Source organism: Pongo abelii, chromosome X, assembly GCF_028885655.2.
Source record: "Pongo abelii isolate AG06213 chromosome X, NHGRI_mPonAbe1-v2.0_pri, whole genome shotgun sequence".
In the NCBI taxonomy this organism is placed as follows: Eukaryota; Metazoa; Chordata; class Mammalia; order Primates; family Hominidae; genus Pongo; species Pongo abelii.
In genome coordinates, this window is record NC_072008.2 from 90,637,856 (window position 1) to 90,657,204 (window position 19,349).

A 19,349-nucleotide genomic window follows, 5' to 3' on the forward strand; every position below is an offset into this window, starting at 1 on the left:
TTACAATTTTAACCCTTTGTGATCTAATTCTCTTAACTTGCTCCATATCCTGTTGGCAAATAACACAAAATCTGCTTTGTTACTGGACTTTTTCAATCCAAATGACTACCAATCCATGAAGTGAATTATTATTATTTTTATTATACTTTAAGTTCTAGGTTACATGTGCACAACATGCAGGTTTGTTACTTATGTATACATGTGCCATGTTGGTGTGCTGCACCCATTAACTCATCATTTACATTAGGTATTTCTCCTAATGCTATCCCTCCCCAATCCCCCCACCCCACAACAGGCCCCAGTGTGTGATGTTCCCTGCCCTATGTCCAAGTGTTCTCATTGTTCAATTCCCACCTATGAGTGAGAACATGCGGTGTTCGGTTTTCTGTCCTTGTGATAGTCTGCTCAGAATTATGGTTTCCAGTTTCATCCATGGCGCTACAAAGGACATGAACTTACCCTTTTTTATGGCAGCATAGTATTCCATGGTGTATATGTGCCACGTTTTCTTAATCCAGTCTATCATTGATGGACATTAGGGTTGGTTCCAAGTCTCTGCTATTGTGAATAGTGCCACAATAAACATACGTGTGCATGTGTCTTTATAGTAGCATAATTTATAATCCTTTGGGTACATACCCAGTAATGGGATTGCTGGGTCAAATGGTATTTCTAGTTCTAGATCCTTGAGGAATTGCCACACTGTCTTCCACAATGGTTGAACAAATTTACACTCCCACCAACAGTGTAAAAGCCTTCCTATTTCTCCACATCCTCTCCAGCACCTGTTGTTTCCTGACTTTTTAATGATCACCATTCTAAATCATGTGAGATGTTATCTCACTGTGGTTTTGATTTGCATTTCTCTGATGACCAGTGATGATGAGCATTTTTTCATGTGTCTGTTGGCTGCATAAGTGTCTTCTTTTGAGAAGTGTCTGTTCATATCCTTTACCCACTTTTTGATGGGGTTGTTTCATTTTTTCTTGTAAATTTGTTTAAGTTCTTTGTAGATTCTGGATATTAGCCCTTTGTCAGATGGGTAGATTGCAAAAATGTTCTCCCATTCTTTAGATTGCCTGTTCACTCTGATGTTAGTTTCTTTTGCTGTGCAGAAGCTCTTTAGTTTAATTAGATCCCATTTGTCTATTTTGGCTTTTGTTGCCATTGCTTTTGGGGTTTTAGACATGAAGCCCTTGCCCATGCCTATGTCCCTGAATGGTATTGCCTAGGTTTTCTTCTAGGGTTTTTATGGTTTTAGGTCTAACATTTAAGTCCTTAATCAATCTTGAATTAATTTTTGTATAAAGTGAAAGGAAGGGATCCAGTTTCAGCTTTCTACATATGGCTAGCCAGTTTTCCCAGCACCATTTATTAAAAAGGGAATCTTTTCCCCATTTCTTATTTTTGTCAGGTTTGTCAAAGATCAGATGGTTGTAGATGTGTGGTGTTATTTCTGAGGGCTCTATTCTGTTCCATTGGTCTATATCTCTGTTTTGGTATCAGTGCCATGCTGTTTTGGTTACTGTAGCCTTGTAGTATAGCTTGAAGTCAGGTAGCATGATGCCTCCAGCTTTGTTCTTTTGGCTTAGGATTGTCTTGGCAATGCAGGCTCTTTTTTGGTTCCACATGAACTTCAAAGTAGTTTTTTCCAATTCTGTGAAGAAAATTATTGGTAGCTTGATGGGGATGGCATTAAATCTATAAATTACCTTGGGCAGAATGGCCATTTTCATGATACTGACTCTTCCTATCCATGAGTATGGAATGTTCTTCCATTTGTTTGTGTCCTCTTTTATTTTGTTGAGCAGTGGTTTGTAGTTCTCTTGAAGAGGTCCTTCGCATCCCTTGTAAGTTGGATTCCTAGGTATTTTATTCTCTTTGTAGCAATTGTGAATGGGAGTTCACTCATGATTTGGCTCTCTGTTTGTCTGTTATTGGTGTCTAAGAATGCTTGTGATTTTTACATAGTGATTTTGTATCCTGAGACTTTGCTGAAGTTGCTTCTCAGCTTAAGGAAATTTTAGGCTGAGATGATGGGGTTTTCTAGATATACAATCATGTCATCTGCAAACAGGGACAATTTGACTTCCTCTTTTCCTAATTGAATACGCTTTATTTCTTTCTCTTGCCTGATTGCCCTGGCCAGAACTTCCAACACTATGTTGAATAGGAGTGGTGAGAGAGGGCATCCCTGTCTTGTGCCAGTTTGCAAAGGGAATGCTTCCAGTTTTTGCCCATTCAGTATGATATCAGCTGTGGGTTTGTCATAAATAGTCTTATTATTTTGAGATACGTTCCATCAGTACCTAGTTTATTGAGAGTTTTTAGCATGAAGGGTTGTTGAATTTTGTCAAAGGTCTTTTCTGCATCTATTGAGATAATCATGTGGTTTTTGTCTTTGGTTCTGTTTATGTGATGGATTATGTTTATTGATTTGTGTATGTTGAACCAGGCGTGCATCCTAGGGTTGAAGCCAACTTGATCATGGTGGATAAGCTTTTTGATGTGCTGCTGGATTCTGTTTGCCAGTATTTTATTGAGGATTTTCACATCGATGTTCATCAGGGATATTCATCTAAAATTCTCTTTTTTTGTTGTATCTCTGCCAGGCTTTGGAATCAGGATAATGCTGGCCTCATAAAATGAGTTAAGGAGGATTCTCTCTTTTTCTATTGATGGGAATAGTTTCAGAAGGAATGGTGCCAGCTCCTCTTTGTACATCTGGTAGAATTTGGCTGTGAATCCATCTGGTCCTGGACTTTTTTTGGTTAGTAGGCTATTAATTATCGCCTCAATTTCAGAGCCTGTTATTGGTCTATTCAGAGATTCAGCTTCTTCCTGGTTTAGTCTTGGGAGAGTGTATGTGTCCAGGAATTTATCCATTTCTTCTAGATTTTCAAGTTTATTTGCATAGAGGTGTTTATAGTATTCTCTGATGGTAGTTTGTATTTCTGTGGGATCAGTGGTGATATCCCCTTTATCATTTTTTATTGCATCTATTTGATTCTTCTCCCTTATATTCTTTATTAGTCTTGCTAGCAGTCTATCAATTTTGTTGATGTTTTCAAAAAACCAGCTCCTAGATTCATTGATTTTTTGAAGGTTTTTTTTGTGTCTCTATCTCCTTCAGTTCTGCTCTGATCTTAGTTATTCTTGCCTTCTGCTAGCTTTTGAATGTGTTTGCTCTTGCTTCTCTAGTTCTTTTAATTGTAATGTTAGGGTGTCAATTTTAGATCTTTCCTGCTTTCTCTTGGGGGCGTTTAGTACTGTAAATTTCCCTCTACACACTGCTTTAAATGTGTCCCAGAGATTCTGCTACATTGTGTCTTTGTTCTCATTGGTTTCATAGAACATCTTTATTTCTGCCTTTATTTCGTTCTGTACCCAGTAGTCATTTAGGAGCAGGTTGTTCAGTTTCCATGTAGTTGTGCGGTTTTGAGTGAGTTTCTTAATCCTGAGTTCTAATTTGATTGCACTGTGGTCTGAGAGACAGTTTGTTGTGATTTCTGTTCTTTTACATTTGCTGAGGAGTGCTTTACTTCCAACTATGTGGTCAATTTTGGAATAAGTGCGATGTGGTGCTGAGAAGAATGTATATTTTGTTGATTTGGGATAGAGAGTTCTGTAGATGTCTATTAGGTCTTCTTGGTGCAGAGCTGAGTTCAATTCTTGGATATCCTTGTTAACTTTTTGTCTTGTTGATCTGTCTAATGTTGACAGTGGGATGTTAAAGTCTCCTATTATTATTGTGTGGGGGTCTAAGTCTCTTTGTAAGTCTCTAAGAACTTGCTTTATGAATCTGGGTGCTCCTGTATTGGGTGCATATATATTTAGGATAGTTAGCTCTTCTTGTTGAATTGATCCCCCTACCATTATGTAATGGCCTTCTTTGTCTCTTTTGGTCTTTGCTGGTTTAAAGTCTGTTTTATCAGAGACTAGGATTGCAACCTCTGCTTTTTTTTTTCTTTCCATTTGCTTGGTAGATCGTCCTCCATCCCTTTATTTTGAGCCCATGTGTGTATCTGCACGTGAGATGGGTCTCCTGAATACAGCACACTGATGGGTCTTGACTCTTTATCCAATTTGCCAGTTTGTGTCTTTTAATTGGGGCATTTAGCCCATTTACATTTAAGGTTAATATTGTTATGCATGAATTTGATCCTGTCATTATGGTGTTAGCTGGTTATTTTGCCCATTAGTTGATGCAGTTTTTTCCTAGCATCGATGGTCTTTACAATTTGGCATGTTTTTGCAGTGGTTGGTACCGGTTGTTCCTTTCCATGTTTAGTGCTTCCTTCAGGAGCTCTTGTAGGGCAGGCCTGATGGTGACAAAATCTCTCAGCATTTGCTAGTCTGTAAAGTATTGTATTTCTCCTTCACTTATGAAGCTTAGTTTGGCTGGATATGAAATTCTGTGTTGAAAATTCTTTTCTTTAAGACTACTGAATATTGGCCCCCACTCTCTTCTGGCTTGTAAGGTTTCTACCGAGAGATCTTCTGTTAGTCTGATGGGCTTCCCTTTGTGGGTAACCTGACTTTTCTCTCTGGCTGCCCTTAACATTTTTTCCTTCAATTCAGCCTTGGTGTATCTGACAATTATGTGTCTTGGGGTTGCTCTTCTCGATGTGTATCTTTGTGGCATTCTCTGTATTTCCTGAATTTGAATGTTGGCCTGCCTTGCTAGGTTGGGAAAGTTCTCCTGGATAATATCCTGAAGAGTGTTTCCCAGCTTGGTTCCATTCTCCTCATCACTTTCAGGTACACCAATCAAATGAAGATTTGGTCTTTTCACATACTCTCATATTTCTTGGAGGCTTTGTTCATTTCTTTTTATTCTTTTTTTTTCTAAACTTCTCTTCTCGCTTCATTTCATTAATTTGATCTTCAATCACTGGTACCCTTTCTTCCACTTGATTGAATCGGCTATTGAAGCTTGTGCATGCGTCACGTAGTTCTCATGCTGTGGTTTTCAGCTCCATCAGGTCATTTAAGGTCTTTTCTACACTGTTTATTCTAGTTAGCCATTCATCTAATCTTTTTTCAAGGTTTTTAGCTTCCTTGCAATGGATTCGAACGTCCTCCTTTAGCTCAGAGAAGTTTGTTATTACTAACCTTCTGAAGTCTACTTCTGTCAACTTGTCAAAGTCATTCTCTGTCCAGCTTTGTTCCGTTGCTGGCATGGAGCTGCTATCCTTTGGAGGAGAAGGGGCGCTCTGGTTTTTAGAATTTTCAGCTTTTCCGCTCTGGTTTCTCCCCATCTTTGTGGTTTTATCTATGTTTCGGCTTTGATGATGGTGACCTACAGATGGAGTTTTGGTGTGGATGTCCTTTTTGTTGATGTTGATGCTATTCCCTTCTGTTTGTTAGTTTTCCTTCTAACAGTCAGGTCCCTCAGCTGCAGGTCTGCTGGAGTTTGCTGGAGGTCCACTCCAGACCCTGTTTGCCTGGGTATCACCAGCAGAGGTTGCAGAACAGCAAATATTGCAGAACAGCAAATATTGCTGCCTGATCCTTCCTCTGGGAGCTTCATCTCAGAGGGGCACCCGGCTGTATGAGGTGCCAGTTGGCCCCTACAGGGAGTTGTCTCCAAGTTAGGCTACATGAGGGTCAGGGACCCACTTGAGGAGGCAGTCTGTCCATTCTCAGAGCTAAAACACCATGGTGGGAGAACGACTACTCTCTTCAGAGCTGTCAGACAGGACATTTAAGTTGGCAGAAGTTTCTGCTGCCTTTTGTTCAGCTATGCTGTGCCCCCAGAGGTGGGGCCTACAGAGGCAGGTGGGCCTCCTTGAGCTGCGGTGGGCTCCACCCAGTTCAAGCTTCCTGGCGGCTTTGTATACCTACTCAAGCCTCAGCAATGGTGGACACCCCTCCCCCAGCCAGGCTTGCTGCCTCACAGTACGATCTCAGACTAGCAGTGAGCAAGGCTCCATGGGTGTGGGACCCGCTGAGCCAAGCGCAGGATATAATCTCCTGGTGTGCCATTTGCTAAGACCATTGGAAAAGTGCAGTGTTTAGGTGGCAGTGTCCTGATTTTCCCAGTACAGTCTGTCACAGCTTCCCTTGGCTAGGAAAGGGAAATCCCTTGACCCCTTGCACCTCCCAGCTGAGGTGATGCCCCACCCTGCTTCGTCTTGCCCTCTGTGGGCTGCACCCACTGTCCGACCAGTCCCAGTGAGATGAACCAGGTACCTCATTTGGAAATGCAGAAATCACCCGTCTTCTGTGTCAATCATGCTGGGAACTGCAGACCAGAGCTATTCCTATTTGGCCATCTTGGACCAGTCCTCTGAAGTGAATTATTTTATATTGTTGCCTTATGTTGCCACTTAGAATTTACATAAATCTTTTGCATGATTAAATTATTTTAATGTCTCCTGTTTTATACAATTATCAATTATGATACAGAAAATGCTATATTCACATTGTTTTACATAGAAAAGATTAAATTTCTTTCTTTTCATTGTTCAAAAAGAAACTGAAAGAAATACACATTTTAGAGTGCTCTTGAAGGAAATAAATGAATTTTGCACCAGGAAGAAGAACATTTCTTCCCTGCTCAGAATTAAAGCTTCAAAAGCATATGTGAACTCCTAATTAATGAGTGTTTCAATAATAACATAAAGCATCTACAAATATATATGTATGTGTGTATGTATATATATATATGTGTGTGTGTGTGTGTGTATAGTGTGTGTGTTTGTGTGTGTGTATACTATTATGTTTATTGTTAATGGAAAGCTTCAAGATGGAAGTATTTAAAAAGAGACATTAAACCTAAAATGAGAAATGTCTGACTCATGAGAAAGGGAAGGTATGAAAGGAGGAGAATGTACAACCTTGCAGATTAAATTGAAGGTAGGGGTGAAGCTCTCATTTACTTAACCATTCATTCAAAAAATTTGATTACCTTCTATGTGCCAGGTAGGTATAATGCTAGGCACTAGGGAGACAAGAAAATGAACAGACAAATCTCTGTTTTCAAGAGTCTCAGTATTGTTGGAGAGGCAGTCCTATATATAGATATAAGTCAATGTAAGTGCTGTGCTAGAGATATGCAGAGGGTGCCAAAGGAGCAACAGAAAGAACATCTATCTCAAAGTAAAGATCAAGTAAAGCTTCCTGGAAGAAGCTTCCTGAGCTGAGTTTTAAGTGGGAAATAGAAGTTATTCATGTTAAATGAGAATGGTATGTATTCCAGGTAGTAAAAGAAGCTTTTATGAAAGTCTGGAGATAACAAAATGCGAGAAGGATGCCAGGGGTCTGTAAGGTTTTCAGTGCTTAGAGTATGAGGAAGGAGTAGCAACAGATAAAGTTGAAGAGGTAGGCGGTAGCTAGATCTTAAAAGGACTTGGTATGCCATGCTAAAATGTTTGGATTTATCCTGAAGGTGACTGAGAATCATCAAAATAATTTAAAAGTAACAGTGACATGATAAGTTTTATCTTTTAGAGAGATAACCCATGGAATACTATGCAGCCATAAAAAGGAACAAGATCATGTCCTTTGCAGGGACATGGATGGAGCTGGGAGCTGTTATCCTCAGCAAACTAATGCAGGAAGAGAAAACCAAATGCTGCATGTTCTCACTTCTAAGTGGGAGCTGAACAATGAGAGCACATGGACACATGACAGGAAACAACACACACTGGGGCCTGTCGATGGGGGATGGGGGTAGGGAGAGCACCAAGAAGAATAGCTAATGAATGCTGGGCTTAATTCCTGGCTGATGGGTTGATCTGTGAAGCAAACAACCATGGCACACATTTACCTATGTAACAAACCTGCACATCCTGCACGTGTACCCCGGAACTTAAAAGTTGAAGAAAAAAAAACTTCAAATATTTTCTAAGTGATAGTCTTGTGCTGCAGAAGTGAAATGTGAAATGATGGGTGTGTTATACTGCCTTACAATTTTGTTGGGAAAATTACAACAAAAATCAATACTTGATTCACTCTCCTTGGTTCTGAGAAGTACTGCATTTAATTATAAATTATATTTTGTTACTTATAAAATAAAATGCATTTGCTTTCATTAAAAAAAAAGAGTGAGATAAATCCTGTGTGTGTGTGTGTGTGTGTGAGACAGGGCCTCACTTTGTCACCCAGGCTGGAGTGCAGTGACATGATCTCGGCTCACTACAGCCTCGACCTCCCAGGCTCAAGCGATCCTCCCCCCTCAACCCCCCAACCTGAAGTAGCTGAGACTATAGGCACTCACCACCGTGCTTGAGTAATTTTTTTGTACTTTTCATAGAGATGGGGTTTCACCATGTTGCTCAGGCTGGTCTCAAACTCCTGAGCGCAAACGTTCCATCTGCCTTGGCCTCGCAAAATGCTAGGATTACAGGCATGAGCTACTGTGCCCAGCCTAGAGAGATAAATCTAATGAAAAAAGGAAAGATCCAAAACCAGTTAGGAGTTGTTGTTTTAATCTAGGTAAGTAATAATAATAATAATAATGAGTTCCTGAAATAAAGCAGTAGAGGTAGGGAAGAAAAAGGACACAATTCAAGAGTTATTTAGGAGGTAGAAGTGAGGAGAGTTGGTGACCAACTATTAATACATGTGAGGATGAGAGGGATCGTAGGGCAGAGGAAGACCCCTGGATTTTGGGCTTTCATGAATAGTTGAGAGTGCAATTTAATGAAACATGGCATATAGGAGAAAGAATAGGTAGGGAGACAAGATTATGAGTTCAGCTTCAGTCATATAAAATTTTAGGTGTCTGAAATTTTCAAGCAGAGATGTTCATTAAGCAGTTGGATATCTACACTGGAGATAGATTTGAGAATATTTTTATAGAGAGTATAGATGAAGACATAATCACAGTGAGATTACTCAACAAAGAGTACAAAAACTTAGATCAGAACCCCAATGGTATAGTCCTAAGAAGTCCCAATGTTTATGGACTAAATGGAAGAAGATGAGCACCTGAAGACTGAAAATATTATCTATAGAGGTATGGGGAAAGTCTGGAAGACAGTAATGTCACAGAATCTAAGGGAGCACAGAGTTTCCAGAAGGGAGTTGTCACCAGTGTCAAAGGCTGCAAATGTTCACAGAAGATCAGGTTGGAAAAGTGCCTGCTAGATTTAGCAACTAGTAAGTTATATATAACCTTGATGTATACAGTTTCAATTTCAGTGGCCTGAAGGGAATGGAATAAAAATGCAGTAGGCTGAGGAGTAGTAAGAAGTGAGGAAGCCCAAGGACATTTTCTTTGGCAGCCCCACAAATATTTTCTTTTGGGAGCGCATAGCAAATAGTAAAGTGTACCTGCATCCTCGTTATATATAATTTCTCTCTGTAGCATTTATTAAAAGATTTTCAGCAAAAATAAGTGAGCATAGGCAATGAGTGATTATTACTCTTCCAACAGGCTGTGCTATAAAGAAAAGGCAATAAATAGTGATAACTCTCCCCTCTCCCCATCTCTGTCTGTTTCTCTGTCACTGAAAATACTCGAACATGTTTAAATACTAATGGGAAGGAGCCAATGGAAAGGAAGAGGTTGAGGATTCAGAAACAAGGGGAATAATCGATGGAAAAGGAACCACAAAGAGGCAGAAAAGGGTGGGATCAGGAACACATATGGAAGAATGGGATTCGTTAGGATTGGGAAACACCTCTTCCATTGAGATGGGAATGGAAGAGTTAAGGATGAACGCCAATGCAGAGAAGTTTATAGGTGGGGGCTGAATGGTAAGGACCAGGGAGTGGAACTGTTCTTACATCATAACCCCAATTTTACCCCATGAAAATTTTTATTTGGAGTAGTGAAAGTATGAAATAGTAGGTGAATGTAATAATTGAAAGAGATGACTAAGATAAAGAATTCCTCATGAGACTGACGCTAGGGGGCAATGAATATTTCATGCTGTTCATCTCTATTCTTATATCCCATTTCCAATCCATCAGGAAATTCTACAGCTTTATCTTCAAAATATACCCCAAATCCAACCACTTTTCTCCACTTACACTGCCACCACCCTAGTTTGAACCATCACCGTCTCTCTTTGATTACTGTAATAGCTTTTCCCACTCCACTCCACCCCACCTCTACCCCACTCTGGCTTCTTTCAAGATTTTCTCTTTGTCTTTGGTTTTCAGCAGTTTAAATTATATATCTAGGTATAGAGTTTTTGGTATTTATCCTGGTTAGTATTCTCTGAGATTCCTGGATCTGTGGTTTGGTGTCTGCTATTAACTTCAGAAAATTATCAGCCATTATCACTTCAAATATTTCTTCTGTTCTTTTCTTTCTTTCTTCTCCTTCCGGTATTCCCATTATGCATACATCATAGCTTTTTAATTGTCCGACAGTTCTTAGGTATTCTACTTTTTTAATTCTTTTTTTCTCTTTGCATTTCAGTTTGGGAAGTTTCTACTGAGATATTTTTCAGCTCAGATTCTTTCCTCAGCCATGTTCAGTCTACTAATAAGCGCATCAAAGACATTCTTCACTTCTGTCACAGTGTTTTGATTTCTAGCATTTCATTTTGATTCTTTCTTAGGGTTTCCATCTCTGCTAACATTACCTATCTATTCCTGTATATTGTCCACTTTTTCCATTAAAATCTTTAGCATATTAATCATGCTTATTTTAAATTTCCTGTCTGAAAATTCCAAAGTCTCTGCCACATTTGAGTCTGGTTCTGCTGCTTTGTCTCTTCAGACTATTTTCCCTGCCTTTTAGCATGCTTTGTAATTTTTTACATGATGTATCGGATAAAAGGAGTGTGAGGTTTTATGTTTATCTGGCTAGGAGTTAGGTGCTTAGTGTTTGCTGTAGTTGTGGTGCCAACAGCTAAAATTTTCCCTAGTGACCTTGGTTTTGTTTCCCCTGTTGGGAGTTTTCCTGGAGCCTCCTTAAATAGAGTCTGAGTCTTGCAACTCTCACAGTTGTGATCCACTATTATTATACTGCAGCCCTGTTGATTTGGTAGTAAGGTATTGAAAGTGTGAGAGTCCCCCTAAGAATGTGACTCGGGAGTTTTTTTTTTTTTTTTTTTTTTTTTTAACTCCTAAGCAGGTCCATTCTCAGCTTATAGCAATTTGTCAATCACCATTTAGGTGTTCCTACCAGTTACTGACTCCAGTGGTTTCTGCTCCAGCTAAATTAATCTGGACTTTTATTTCTTTGCATAACAGGAGCAGATTGGTAAGGAAAAAGTTGGACTGAAGTGGGTTCAAGATAGAATAGGGAAGAAATATTGGAAACAGCATTTCTTTTGAGGAGTTTTGCTGTGAATGGGAGTAGAGAAAAGAAAAATAGCTGAAGGAAGATATGGGGCAAATATTTTTTGTTTGTTTTGGAGATTAAGGAAATCAGAGCATATTTATTGATGAGAATGATCCAATGGAAAGCTGAAAATTCTAATGCAGGAGAGAAATGAAGATTTTCCGCAGCAAAGTCCTTAAGTAGGCAAGAAGAAATGAGATGGGAGCCAATGTACAAATTATTATTATCATTAAAAATATTATTGTTACTTTTTTACTACTATTCCTTTCAGTACAAATGTTCAAATGATCTTTGGCTTGCCTGATTCATGTGAATCTGTTTCTACTGTTCTATGCAGAATTTTCTAGCTGTTTGCTGACCACCATCATAACGAGCCTTTCACTTCGATAAATCACAGTTTGGAGGCCAGGATGGAGCCTTAATCCTACCAGAGTCCCTCAACATTTGGGATAAAGTTTTTAAACGGAGAGGAGCCTAGAATCTATAATAACAGCTAATACTTTTATAGCATCTATGTGCCAAGCACTGTGGTAAATACATACATGTATATATGTATATGTATTTATCATATATGTAAATTGGGTACATATATATATGCAACCTCATTGGGTCTTTGTGATAAAAAAATGAGTTGATATATATAACTCATATTATTATCACAGTAACCCACTGAGGTACATGCTCTGTTATTCTCATTTTACAGATGGAGAAACTGAAATACACAGCGAGTAAATGGGGGAGCCAAGAGATATGAACCCAAAGTCTTGGGCTCTGGAGTCTATATACTTAACTCCACCATAAATCTTTCCCTTTTCAGAGCAAGAATTCATTTAAGGCCATGATGGGATAATGTCAAGGTTCACTGAGCTTAGTTCAGTCTCTGAAGAGAGGAACACAAGCTTAGTTCCTCATTATACTGTCCTGAGAAATCTTCGTAAATCTCAGAAAGACCCCTCAGATTAATCTCATTTTCTTATGGCTTATTATTTATGAATTTGTCTTTGTCCATAAACAGGTAAAGTATACTATGCCTCTTTCAAGATAAGAATCTGACTTTATTTTACAGTAGATTTACACTATTTTTATGAACACCCAACCTGCCTTTTAAAAATATTTTTTACTAAAGTATGACATTCAGAAAAGTATCATAAATGCACAGTTAGATAAATCTTCACACAGTGAGCAAGCCCATGTAACTAGTACCTAGATCAAGAACCAGAATATTATTAGCACCCCAGTGTCCCCTTCTTGCCAACTTTCAGTCACTATCCTCCCAAAGGTAACTGCTATTAGTTTGTTATGTTTTTGAACTTAAATCCAAACTAGTAGATTGGTATATTAATGGCAAAAACCGCAATTACGTTTGAACCAATCTAATACTTTTAAATTAACCCCTACTTCCATTAACAATCTACACATTTCTTGCCTGATTTTTTCCAACTCATTCAAGGATGAAAGCTAAAATTGTGTCATGTCCTGCTCACCTAAATGACCACATTTTGTTCTGAGTTTTTATTTGAACTACGTTTATGTGATAAAATAATAAATAATAATAGTAGCCACACTTATTGAGCACTTACTATGTTCCAGGTAAGTGTTTTACTTGTCTAATCCCCATAACAACCCTAAGAGGGTGGTGTTATTATTTTAATTTCTACTTTTCAAAAGAGGAAACTGAAGCACAGAGAGATTAGGTAACCTTCCCAAGGCCACACAGTTAGCAAGTGGCAGAATTAAGGTAATTTTTTCTCCCTTTGAAATATGTTTGGCCATATGTAGATCAGGCAAATATATCCTAGTTCATCTAGATGGACTCTTGTTATTATAAGATTAGTTTTAATGAATTATTTAAATACAGTTATCTATTATATCTGATTATACTTTAATTGCAGTCCACACTGAATTCCCCTTTATACAATCAATTCAAAATTTAGAATCTATTGTTAACCTTCTTGGATTTAATTGTGTCCTGTTTCATGCATCAGATTAACAGGTTGCTAGCTACTGTTCCCAATGTGTAGAATACAGAATATTTACGTTATATCCCTAGAATTTTTTTCAAAGGCATTTTGGTTGATCCATATTATTGTCCCTTTAATTAACATGGTTTGTCAGTTAGAATACTTTTGGCTGCAAGTAAGAGAACACCCAACTAAACATATTTTAAACAGCAAAGATTTATTAATAAATCTCACATAACAAGAAGTCTTAGGTTAGGCAGTCCCAGGCTTGATTCATTAGTTCACTGAGGTTATCAAGGACCCTATTTTTTTTCCCTATCTTTCCGCTCTGGAACCTCCAGTTTATTAGGATGATTCTTCTCAGGGTTGCAAGATGACTGCAGCCATTCCAAGCATCACATCATGACACAGCTGGATGCAAAGCAGGAAGAAAGGGGCTGCAAGGGAAGGCTGCCCTTTCCTTTTTTACAGAAGAAACTTTCTGAGAAACCCCAGCAAACTTCCCCTTATGTCTCATTGGCTAGAATTGTTCCATGTGGCCACTCCTAGCTGCAAGACAGGCTGAGATAACAATAATTAACACCCCCAGCCTCTGTTGGGAGAAGAAAGGTGTTTATTGGGCAATATGTTGTTAGATAGGTAACCACCATTATGTGCTTCACATAGATAATTTACAGCTAACCTTAAGTCTTAGAAAGGATATAGATGAAGAAAGGCAATATTAACTACACCCATAGTATATTGGATGTGTAAGCTGAAATGTTGCCTTCCTATGACTTGTCAGTCTGATAGTCTTGGTGCTACTGTATTTCTGAAGTCTCACCATATGGTAGGACTTTCTAAGTGTGTCACAGTGAATTTGCTCCATATTGGCTGGAAGTTTCAGGAAAATAGAATTTGGTTTAATAGAAAGAAGTATATTTCTGACAGAGCTGGTTGTTTCCAGAAGGTTTGAAACACATGTCACCAAAATGTTTAAGTAGAGTGCTTCAGTTTACAATAATAACAATAATAATTACAATAATAATATATAAATTCTGAATCAAGAGATACTCAGCCTCCTGTCAAAAACCAATGGATTTTTGTAGAGGGAATTCATGTGGAGCTTAGATAAAGAATTAGAGTCTATCTATGATGTATAACCTTTTGTATCTTATTTCTTACTAAATACTCAAATAATTATTTGTCTCTTACCATAATAAAAACAAATAAACAAAAATGCCTGTTTTCCAAAAATGTGCATGTATATTTTCATAATATTGTACTAATATTAGGTTGGTGCAAAAGTAATTGCTGTTTTGCCGTTAAAAATAATTGCAAAAACTGCAATTACTTTGGCACCAACCTAATAATATTAAGTACATACTTTATTGCTATGATATTATAAAACAAGGAGATCATTTTTTAAACATTGAAGTAGAGGCCAGGCGCGGTGGCTCACGTCTGTAATCCCAGCACTTTGGGAGGCCGAGGCGGGCGGATCACGAGGTTAGGAAATCGAGACCATCCTGGCTAACACGGTGAAACCCCGTCTCTACTAAAAATACAAAAAATTAGCCGGGTGTGGTGGCGGGCGCCTGTAGTCCCAGCTACTCAGGAGGCTGAGGCAGGAGAATGGCGTGAACCCGGGAGGCGGAGCTTGCAGTGAGCCGAGGTCGCGCCACTACAGTCCAGCCTGGGCAACACAGCGAGACTCCATCTCAAAAAAAAAAAAAAAAAAAAAAATTGAAGTAGAGTTGTTGAGAGCAAACAAATTATACCAGGTCAAGGTAAGCTGGGTAGATAAAAAATTATCTGTATTAACAGGTGGCATGAAGGTTCAACCTGAAACTCCCATGAAACTGCAATTTTATTAGTGGCAAGAAAGGAAGAATGGTGAATAAAGTACAATAATAGATAAATTCCAGCAGAAATACTTACATAAAAATAAATATACATGCCAGTAGGTGGGGAGAAGAGTGGATTCTGAGGCACACAGGGGCTACAAGGTTAACGATAGCTTGTCAAGGTGACTTAGATGGAAAATATATGGCAGATATGATTAGGTGAATTGGCATCCTGACAAATGTGGATCTAAGGAGAAAAAGAGAGAGAATATCCTAATGAAAGCCTGGTATCCCAACTGGATTACATCTGTATTTGTTTCCTTACCGGACACTTGCTTCTCTGTCTTCTCTTTATTTTCTCCTCCTGAAAACTCTCCTTACTTTTGTTTCTCTCTTTCTGCCCTCTTCCACTTTCATTTCTTTCTCTTATCTTTTCTTCATCTCTTCTCTTTGCCAGTGATACCCAGTGATGTCCTCAGATGATTGTTCAGCATTCTTGGTGGCTGTAAGGTCAGAAATCTCTGGTTATGAGCAGGGTTGGAAAATGTATTAGTAGCAATATGTTTCAAGCAAAGGTTTAACTTTGGCAAATAATAAAACATGAATCTTAGTACAAAGATGAACAAATAGTTCTTGGAAATAATAAATGGCTATGACTGAACTCAAGTGGTATACAACTCATACACAATTCATGCATGTTCCATATACAGGAAGTATAGATATGGGGATCTGACAAGTGCACAACCAAAAAGTTGACTAGTAATTTACACATGCTGTAAGGAACAAGTTCAAAATCCATGGTTCCTTATCTCCTATACAAACCATTCACAATCTCTGCTGATTGATTGCCTCTCCTAATTGCAGCAGTCTTTAAATGTAGTTGTCAGGACTGCCTTCTTCTGTCTTACTCTCATGATGGTGGATCGCTTGTTTATACTGTTTTGAATTCTGTTCCTCTCTTGGTGTTTTCTGACTGCACATTGTGAAAATGTAAGAAAAATTTTAGTTGCGTTATTTCTATAGGTTAAAGATATAAATAACTAATTATGGTTTAATTAGAGAGGGAATCAATGCTTTGTAGTATCTAAGGCTAAGGAACTAGACAGTATTACAAGCAAATGTTCTGTTGTTTAAAATTCACAAACCTGAAAGTATCTGTTTTTTTTAAAGGTGATTATTTTTAGAAGAGATAAATAATTATTTTCTCTTAAAGATAACATGTTTGTCTCTGATCTCTGAGATAAATATGAAAAATTCTATGGACCAGTAACTAAAATTTTTACTTGTGTCAATATTAGTAATTGTTTTAGGCTACTTATATTTAACACTGTTTCTTAGAATATCTAAAGGTTGTACTATATTTTTAAGAAAATTTTCAATCTGCAATGTGTTCAATACAAATGCGTACTTACATGATATAATAAAAACCGTGTGAATCCATGTAAAAGGAAAGAAATGCCCAAAGAAATAAGTGGCATAATCATACCTGTCTATGAAACAGCATAAAATCTTTGCCAAGCCAAGAAGTACAACTTTTTTTTCTAAATATTGGCTATTGAAAACAGATGTGACTTAAATTTCTCTAAACAGCACCATTTGACATAGTAATTCTGGTGGGCGCTTTTGGAATGTTGGGTAGTTGAATGTTCAGTGGGTCATTTTGGCCCAGTGAAGTCGTTTCCATATTTAAAGGTGTAAGTGAAACTTTTAAAGTACTGTACTATGTTTTTACCTAAAAACTGCGTTATGTTTTCTGATGTTGCCCTTTCACTCCTTTTAGCAATGTGTTTATGTAGTAGAATCAGTGTGTCATATTTTACATTATGAAAAAAATACGCTCTACAAAGGGCAAACAGCTTCCTTTTGGATTCTATGTACCTAATCTCATCAAAGAAACTTCCCCTTCTTGCCTATCACCTCCATCCCCAAACATACTCGGATACTCAGAGACCTGGGATTCAGACAATCTGAACTCTGACTCCATGGAATCTCTTCTTTGTGTTTAGGCTGGAGGAAGGTTAAAATAGTTCTCCTTTTCTTGGAATTGCAGTTTCTGTGCATGTTTATAGGTCCTGTGAATTGACTCGTGAGAAACGTTCCTACTGAGTTTCAGACTTTAGAAAACTTTTTCTCAGTTCAGATCAGGGAGGAGACACTGCAGCCATATCCTGGGCAAAATGACTCTCCACAGTTTTCTTGAAATTATCAAAACATCACTAAGAGTTGGGGCTGTCTGGGTACAGTGGCATATGCCTGTAATCCCAGCTACTCAGGAGGCTGAGACGGCTGGGTCTCTTGAGCTCAGAAGTTCAAGACCAGCCTGGGCAACACAGTGAGACCCAGTCTCTTCAAAATATAAAATAATAATAATAAAAGAGCCAAGTGTGGTGGTGTACAACTATAATCCCAGGTACTTGGGAGCTGAGGTGGGAGGATTACTTGAGTCCAGGAGGTAGATGCTGCATGAGCTGTGATTGCACCATTGCAATCCAGCCTGGGTGACAGAGCTAGGCCCTGTCTCAAATAAAATAAAACAAAATAAAACAAAATAAAATAAAATAAAAAAGAGAGCAAGAGATGTGGCAGAGGTGCCTGCCACCCCTAGTGGCCTACTAGTAGAGTGACTATTTAATTTATCTGTCTAAATTAGTGCACATTGGGAATGAAGAGAGCATTACTAATAATTATTCTGGGACAACAGGCATAAACTGGAAATGTCCTAGCAACCCAGTATTTATGTTGACCCTATCTTTGGGTACTGTGCATCTTGTCAAATTTACTAATTATGCTTATTTTTATGTCTGTCTTTCTCTTGTATATTGTAAGCTATTTAAAAACATAGATCTTTATTTTAACCATGATTACCTATGAAATGCCTGGAATAGTACTTGGTACCCAATAAATCTTATTGAATAAGTGAAATATTATTGTATAATAGGCCATTTTTTTGTGATTCATTCCTAGGCTAAACGAGAAATATACTCTTGTGAAAGTCCTTTTCCAGGAAGAAATCTATGAGTATGAATAAGATATATTTGAAAAATATACTTTGACCTCCAATAAATGACAGTGTATTACATATTAAAAGCCACATCCTTTTAAGTAGAGTACCACCTATTTGAAGCTGGTAGATGCATTTTCTTAGAGAATCCTAGACAATCATAGCTATGAAAGATTATAGTAATCACCTAACCAATCTTTTCATGTCAGCTATGACAGTATGCCATAATATAGCAGTCCCCCTTATTTGCAGTTTCACTTCCTGTGGTTTCAGTTACCTGTGGTACCACGATCTGAAAATACTACATACAGTAAGATATCTTGTAAGAGACCACATTCACATAACATTTATTACAGTATATTCTTTTTTTTTTTTGAGACGGCGTCTCGCTCTGTCGCCCGGGCTGGAGTGCAGTGTTGCGATCTCGGCTCACTGCAAGCTCCGCCTCCCAGGTTCACGCCATTCTCCTGCCTCAGCCTCCCGAGCAGCTGGGACTACAGGCGCCCGCCACCACGCCCGGCAATTTTTTTGTATTTTTAGTAGAGACGGGGTTTCACCGTGTGTTACCCAGGCTGATCTCGATCTCCTGACCTCGTGATCCACCCGCCTCGGCCTCCCAAAGTGCTGGGATTACAGGCGTGAGCCACTGTGCCCGGCCTACAATATATTCTTATAATCACTCTATTTTACCAATTGTTATTCTTGTTAATCTCTTACTATGTCCAATTTATAAATTAACAGGATGACTACAGCCAAAGATAATTTATTGTCCATTTAAAAATAATTAAGAGTATAATTAGATTATTGGTAACACAAAGAAAGGATAAATGCTTGAGGTGATGGACACCCCATTTACCCTGATATGATGATTATGCATTGCATTCCTGTATCAGAATAGCTCATGTACTCTATAAATACATACACCTACTATGTGCCCACAAAAATTAAAAATTAAAAAAATAAACTTTATCATAGGTATGTATGTATAGGAAAAATCATAGTGCATATAGGGTTCAGTACTATCTGCAATTTCAAGTATCCACTGGGAGTCCTGGAATCTATCACCTGTGAATAAGTGGGGACTACTGTTTATTGGAATAACACATACTAGGAGTACCTTACTTAGGATCTGACATTTACTGTTCGATGGGGTAACCTGATAACAATTCTGCAGGAGGCAATGAAGCCCTCTCTAAAGATACTATATGAACAATTGTTGCCAGTAGTCACTCCCATTGGGGAATTTGGGAAAGTCATATTCTCCCTCTCCATAAATGCATCGACATTTCTATGTGATGTATGCCATCTCAGTT

The 19,349-nt window shown here is 38.3% G+C and overlaps 1 protein-coding gene and 1 long non-coding RNA gene across 2 annotated transcripts in view; one reads left to right on the plus strand and one right to left on the minus strand.

Moving 5' to 3' along the window:
* Positions 1–19,349, plus strand: part of APOOL (apolipoprotein O like) — a 142,892-nt gene that overhangs the window by 120,389 nt on the left and 3,154 nt on the right.
* The window catches only part of LOC112131005 (uncharacterized), a 100,279-nt gene continuing 96,207 nt past the window's right edge, over positions 15,278–19,349 (minus strand). Inside the window, exon 3 of the long non-coding RNA XR_010139055.1 lies at positions 15,278–15,538. This is a non-coding gene — a long non-coding RNA (uncharacterized LOC112131005). The remainder of the gene's footprint in view (positions 15,539–19,349) is intronic.